General features: G+C 35.5%; 2 long non-coding RNA genes across 4 annotated transcripts; one reads left to right on the forward strand and one right to left on the reverse strand.

The window, feature by feature from the left end:
- Positions 1-1,316: 1,316 nt before the first annotated feature.
- LOC310720909 lies at positions 1,317-4,411 on the reverse strand. 3 transcript variants are annotated; one of them, XR_014531844.1, is made up of 3 exons: positions 2,650-4,411; positions 2,216-2,434; positions 1,317-2,089 (listed from the first exon to the last, which is right to left on the reverse strand). It is a non-coding gene; the product is annotated as an uncharacterized lncRNA (long non-coding RNA). The 3 variants fall into 3 exon arrangements; XR_014531845.1 differs by having other exon boundaries at positions 3,452-3,636; XR_014531846.1 differs by having other exon boundaries at positions 3,512-3,626.
- Positions 4,412-4,962: 551 nt separating this feature from the next.
- On the forward strand, positions 4,963-5,395 carry LOC310720569. Its single transcript, XR_014531773.1, has 3 exons — positions 4,963-5,026; positions 5,163-5,236; positions 5,327-5,395. It is a non-coding gene; the product is annotated as an uncharacterized lncRNA (long non-coding RNA).
- The last annotated feature ends 2,047 nt before the right edge of the window (positions 5,396-7,442 follow it).

Raw genomic sequence — 7,442 nt, forward strand, 5'->3', positions numbered from 1 at the left:
TCCCTTGTAAGGGACCCCCGGAGCATAGAGGGTTAAGGGCCTTGCTCAAGGGCCCAAGAGTGGCAGCCTGGCGATACCGGGGCTCGAACCCCAGACCTTCCGATCGGCAACCCAGCACCTTAACCGCTGGAGCCACCACTCCCCATATATATATCCTAATATAAAGTTCCATTCTCTAAATTACATTTTATACATTGATTGGGAATGTTGGGATTAAATTTGTGTAGCAATTTAGGAGTGATGTATACTCTCATAATCTATTTATATCGTCTCTCTTATCAGTCCTAACCTTCACTCCATCTCTCCCTCTTCTGTAGCTTCCTGTTCTCTTTCATCTCTTCCTGACCCTGACTCCTTTTCCTCTCTTCCCTTGCATGTTGCTACTGACTCCTTCCTCTCATCTCTTTCCTCAACCATGGACCTCCTTTGCCCCTTGTCTACAAAACCCAAGAAGACTTCTTGTCCAACACTGTGGCTGTCAGAAGTTTTGCGCAGCAATCGACCAAGATGGTGCCGGTGAGGTCGGCTGCCGTCACGACTGCTCCGGCTACGTTTTCTCTTTTTTGTTTATTTTATATTTTTATTTAATTAGTTACAGTTCAATCTACACAAGATCTAAATATTAGATATGAAAGAGACACTCTTATATCTATTGGTGTACAATGCACTCACCTTTCGCCGTTTTTAAACCCGGGCCATGCTGGCCGAGAGAGATCCTGGGGGAGAACAAAGGACGCGACCCGAGCCGCCGTCCACGTGGGAAACGAGCCGGCGTCAGGAACAGGCTGAGGGCACGCGCACACCTTTGTTATTTGTGTTTAAAAATAGATATTCAGTTTTTTTTGTGGTGAACTGGTGAAATCTTTAAACCAATAAAAAAGTCAGAACACAATTTTTGGGTAAATAATTTTTTTAATGAAAAACCTTTTTTTTTTTTTGGTTTGTTTTCTTAGAACATCAGACTGAAGTGTCATTGAAGAATGTACTTATGTTTGCTACCGGCCTGGCTTCACTTCCTCCTGCTGGAATTACACCACGTCCTTGCATTGCGTTTCTGGCCAGTTCACCCTTCCCAATGGCAAATACATGTGCAAACACCCTCAAGTTACCACACTTGGACACCTACAGTCTTTTTCAGACTCGAATGGATTTTGGAATCCAGAACTCTCCAGGTTTTGGATGTATTTAAAATAGCCATAATACAAAATGTTGCATTTTAATGGCATCAATTTCACGTCCTGAGTATCATGGTCAAAAGCCAAAAATAATACATGCAATAAAAACATGAACAAAATAGTCAAATTTTAAAATGCTAGTTTTTTTTTGTTTTTTTTTGGCTTAAGTTTACTTTAGTTAATTATCAATTCTTTTTACACAATTTATATTCATGCTTTAGTTTTTATCCTTATTTCCAAGTTTGTTTATGCTTAAGAATTATGAAGAGACTCATGCAGGCCATGGGCAAGTTTAAAGTCTCTCTTGCTCCTCTGATTCTAACCTGACAGCTCGTTTGTAGACAGTCAATAAGTTTTAATAATGTGTTGAGGAGGTGAATTTTGTCTGGTTGGAACCAGTAGACCAAAGAAGACTTTAAAATTGTTCTTGGGCAGCATACATGTTTTCACAATTCTTGTAATAATAACACCACAAAAAAACTTGGAAATAAGGTCAAAGAATACTAAAGCATGAATTAAACGTTAATTGAAATACTAAATTTGTAACTTTTTGTTTTCAATTATGATACACGTTTGTCCTGTTTTTTATTACCACAATATTCATAATGTGAAATTGACACCATACAATGTTTTCTTAGTTCTTCTTAGGTTGTACTCTGGTTCCTATACGTTTTTTTATTAATTTATTTTTCAAGAAAATTAATGTTCAAAGACCAGTTGTTTCCTTTAATGTGAAATAAAGTTTTAATGCTTCGTCACAGTTCTCTGGCCACTGTAATCGTGTATGTTGCATTGCAAACTCTAGATATTCCTGAATGTTTTTATCGCCACATAACTGAGTTGTCAGCCTTGATTCAGAAAAAGCAGATAACATGAATTCTTCAACTGCAAAGCCACAGTCCCTTGATCCTGACCTGCAAAAAGATAGATTTCTGTGAATATTTATTTAGCAGATACATTTATAAAATGTAACCGTTTTAAACAACCTTTTATAATCAAATTCATTATGAAATGCAGTTTTACAGATATGATTTGCTGACCTGTGTGGTAGATAGTATAGTTCATTTGGTATACCTCCAGGACACATTGCAAGTCTGGAGGGCCTAATCCTGTGCTTATTCCAGAGTTCTACAAATTCATCCAAGTCCACTTGCAGAACATTTTGGAAGCAGAACTGAAGCAGGCACTGGTGTTCGATGCTACCATTGAAGTGACCTTCATTCCTGAGATCCCCAAACAGTTGTATCCAGAACTGAGCCCTACAACACAAACAACCATATACAAAAATCACATCATACAATAATTTATTCTTATTTAATTTTGTGTGAATTTAATGTAAATAAATGGCAATGCATAATAACGCGTAATAGTGAATGCATAATAATACATAACTATTACACTAACCACTAAGACATCAAACAAACTAAATTTTCAGTCTTGGACAAACGCTCAAGAATATGAAGTCAACACAAACCTTAATTTTTAAAGCTGGACCACCAAGATTCGATGCGCTGATTGCTAACCGATGTACCATACATGTGGCTTCTTGAGACAGCATAGTAGTCTGTATGGTGATGACGGAGGGTGCACTGTACTGCTGCCAATGTACCATTTTCTGTTCCACAGTCCGTTCGTAGTCTCATAGGAGAAACACCAAGATGTTGTACACAAGTAATGAAGTTGTGTGCAATTACAGCAGGATCATTGTTGTTTGGCCCACAATTAAGCCACAGGACACGACACGAAAAACCGTCAATGCATCCTGATATAGCGAAACCAAATGGCTTTAGTTTATCATAACCATCCACATGCCACAGATAGTTCGGTCCCATGGAATGATAAGTACGTCGAACAAATCTACGACGTCTCCTTTGCTCTGTCCCATTTGGGTTAAGTTCTTTTAGCAACCGCATAACATCATCACGTTTAACACGCAATTTGTGTTTCTGCTGAAGTGCTAACCACATTGTCCGGTAACCAAACAACTGTCCTGGTCCACGGAGCTCTGTTCTTATAGCATTCCTTACATCGTTTATTGGGGAATAGTTTTGTCTTCGAAACAGACCTGCATCCTTCAGGTGTGTTTTTAGAGAGCGCAAACTTATCTTTATGCCATGATATACTGCGAGCATCTCCAAAATCACTCCATATGAATGTCCTTCCTCAAAGTAGCGTTGAATTAATTCCATTTGCCTTGCTTGCCAACGTTTAATTCTGATATTTTCTTATATTTAAACAGAGAACTTTACACATAAGATTTCATACTTCCTGTATACCTTGAGTGACAGGTGTCTCGTCCAATGATTGATAAGTTTCCGTTCACAAACTTTACCTACCTTTTCCGGTTTGACTGACTTGTCGTTGTGTTTTTTGGATTTGTTAATGTGTTTCGTGCAACGATTCAGACAAACCGGAAAAGGTAGGTATCGTTTGTGATTGGAAACTTACAGATCATTGGACAAGACACCTGTCAGTCAAGATATACAGGTGAAATGACAGGTGTCTCGTCCAATGATCGGCAAGTTTATGTTCACAAACTACCTACCTTTTCCGGTTTGTCTGAATCGGTGCACGAAACACATTAACAAATCCAAAAAACACAACGACAAGTCAGTCAAACCGGAAAAGGTAGGTAAAGTTTGTGAACGGAAACTTATCAATCATTGGACGATACACCTGTCACTCACCTGTATATTTTGAATGACGGGTGTCTTGTCCAATGATCTGTAAGTTTCCTTTCACAAACTATACCTACCTTTTCCGGTTTGTCTGGTTTGTCGTTGTGTTTTTGGATTTGTTAATGGGTTTTCGGATTTGTTAATTTGTTTTTGGGTTTGTTAATTTGTTTTTGAATTTGTTAATGTGTTTTGGGATTTGTTCATTTGTTTTAGGATTTGTTAATGTGTTTTCGGATTTGTTAATTTGTTTTGAATTTGTTAATGTGTTTTCGGATTTGTTAATTTGTTTTCGGATTTGTTAATTTGTTTTCGAATTTGTTAATTTGTTTTCGAATTTGTTAATGTGTTTTCGGATTTGTTAATTTGTTTTCGGATTTGTTAATTTGTTTTCGGATTTGTTAATTTGTTTTTGAATTTGTTAATTTGTTTTCGAATTTGTTAATTTGTTTTCGGATTTGTTAATTTGTTTTCGGATTTGTTAATTTGTTTTTGGATTTGTTAATTTGTTTTTGGATTTGTTAATTTGTTTTTGAATTTGTTAATTTGTTTTTGGATTTGTTAATTTGTTTTTGGAAACCTTCACAGTCGAGGAGATAGTCTGACCAAAAGCAAAGTGTCTTGGATTCTTTTTGCCTCTGGTTGCTACCTTCTGGGCTGAGTTCTGTTTTGAAGAGGTTTTCCAAATCAGATGCTGTCAGCTTCTTCTCAGTGTGGGAAAGGAAAGGAGCCAAAACACTTTGATGGTTCTGAAGTGCTGTCAGAAAGTTCAAAATGGCAAGTCCATCTTTAAATCTGTCAAAGCAGTTAATTCAGGTTGTCTTATTAATAGGCTTGTAATTTATTTAATATATATATTTATGCAACAAACAGTAAATTGTTTAGTGAAAAGCAGTGGAAACCAGGGCAATTGAAGAATCAAATATGTATATCTTAAAACCAAACATATAGTGGTATGTATATATTTTGTGGTGATTTTTACCTTTTAATAACAGTATGGTTTCTGTCAATCACATACCACCAAAATGTAAGATGTTTTAAATCTTGTCATGGTTCATTCTCACTATAAAAACAGAACAAATAAATACTTTTAAATCTTTAGTACTATTTAATGTATGATTACATCTGCTTCTGTTTTTTGTATGTAGTGATTGTGTTCCAGCAAGTGAAGTGCAGGTTAGTGTTAATAGTGGTTTAGGTACATTAATCTGACTAACATGACATGGGTGTGATCTCTGGATACTACTGCCATGCATACCATGTCTTTTTCTACATATAATATTTTTTTATAAAGTCTGATTTCTGTTTTAAGATAATACTCTCAGATACAGAGGATGAACAACCAGGTACTTCAGATCATGTTACAGCAGAAAACCACTGTTACAGGTTTGTTTGGTTTACTAAATATTTTTTTTTATGTATTTGAAAAACAGAATTTGCATGGTTATGTGTTTGTTCCTGGTGCCTGCTTATTAGAGAATACATGGACATTTATGCACCTGTGATTACAGAAGAGGATGATGAGCTTGAAACTACAGCACTAAGTAGCACTACAGAGCTACAGCACTACAGAGCTAAGTAGTGAGGGTTTTGATTGTTTGTTTTGGTGTTCAGGCTATAGCTTAATTGTTGATGTTAGTGTTTTTGGACCTCGGCCTGTTTATTGACTTTGAGCCTGTTTTGCCCCTTTGACTACTTTTGTTTGTATATATTTCTTTTGTATTATATTGTAATATATTTGGGCACTGTACATATTTATTTCAATGGCATTAGGGGTGCGGCTGCCATTTACTTTGAGTGAGGGATTGTTTTGTCTTTGTTCTTGTAGCAGGAAGTTAGGGAAGCTGTTTGTATTTTTCTTTTCTTTATTTTTAGGAAAGGTAGCTTCCCCAAAATAGACCTTTTTGTTTATTGTTTTGGCCTTTGCCCACCCTGAAGACAAGCCTGTAAGTCTGTGTACATATATATGTGTTACAATATACCAACACCTTTGCAGCAAACCTTTTTGTGTGTGTTTGTGGTTTGTGGTGTGTTTGGGTTGCTGCTTTATAATATCCTTTCTTTTTTGAAACCCGAGCTAAATACCCGGCCTAACCCTAGACTGGGTCGTAACAGATTTTATATTTATATTTATATTAGACTATTTATTCAGCTTGCACAGTTCTTAAATGCCATAATCTTGTAACCTTTCACTTCGGCACATTTGCTCTTCAATGCCATAGCCTTAGAACCATTTCTGTACTTCTTAATGATGTCCACGCATCTCTGCACTGTTATAGCCTTTATAATTATTCACTGCACATATGCTTACATATATATCACTTGCTGTAAATATGCAACATATATATCTGCACATTTTTTATCCCTGGTGTTGAAACAAAATGTTCCTAAACTCTGTATACTATATATTTTCTTTGCAACGTGCACCTTTACATGAACAACCATTACAAAAGTCACTAAGTGAACAAAAAAACTACAAATTGCAGTAATTTTTTACAAAAAATATGAAAATTCTAATTTTTATAATTATCATATTTGTACGAAAAAGTGCTATTTTTGTCAAAACATGATTTATTATGTCCTATCTCATCATAAACATGTAAAATATTGTGGTGAAGTGCATGCGATATGTGTAAATATGAAAATGTTTCGAAAAACCTTTTCCTTTCGTCCCTCGAGGCTGAGACGTGCGGAATCGGATTTTGAGCTTTTAGGAAGCTTATTCATTACAGCACATACACGGCTTAGCCAAACAAGTGGGGTTGATATAGTTTCGATAAATAATGACTTTCTACAACTGATGTGTTCACTTTTATACACCTTTTTATCAACTTATGATTATGTATATTAAAATTCATATTTTCATAACATATTTTTCGAAAAAAGTGCTATTTTTGTCAAAACATGATTTATTATGGCCTATCTCATCATAAACATGTAAAATATTGTGGTGAAGTGCATGCGATATGTGTAAATATAAACATGTTTCGAAAAACCGTTTTCCTTTCGTCCTGCGAGGCTGAGATTTGCGAAATCGCATTTTGAGCTCTTCGGAAGCTCATTCATTACTGCACGTACACGGCTTGGCCAAACAAGTGGTGTTGATATGGTTTGTTGAATTATCACTTTCTATAACTGATTTATTCACTTTTTACCACTTTTCCATCAAATTATGATTATGAATATGAAAATTCAAATTTTCATAATCATCATTTTTTAAAAGTGCTATTTTTGCCAAAACATGATTTATTATATCCTATCTCATCATAAACATGTAAAACATTGGGGTTCCAGTACCTGCCACATGTGTAAATATAACATGGTTCAAAAAACCGTTTTCCTTTCGTGCTGCGAAGCTGAGACGTGCGGAATCGCATTTTCAGCTTATTCATTACAGCACATACACGGCTTAGCCAAACAAGTGGTTTTGATATGGTTTTGATGAATTATGACTTTCTACAACTGATTTATTCACTTTTTGCAGTTTTTAACACTTTTTCAGCAAATTATGATTATGAATATGAAAAATTCATATTATCATAATAACTATCATATTATTACGAAAAAAGTGCTATTTTTGTCTAACCATGAT

Source organism: Silurus aristotelis, assembly GCF_946808225.1.
Source record: "Silurus aristotelis genome assembly, chromosome: 26".
Classification (NCBI taxonomy): domain Eukaryota; kingdom Metazoa; phylum Chordata; class Actinopteri; order Siluriformes; family Siluridae; genus Silurus; species Silurus aristotelis.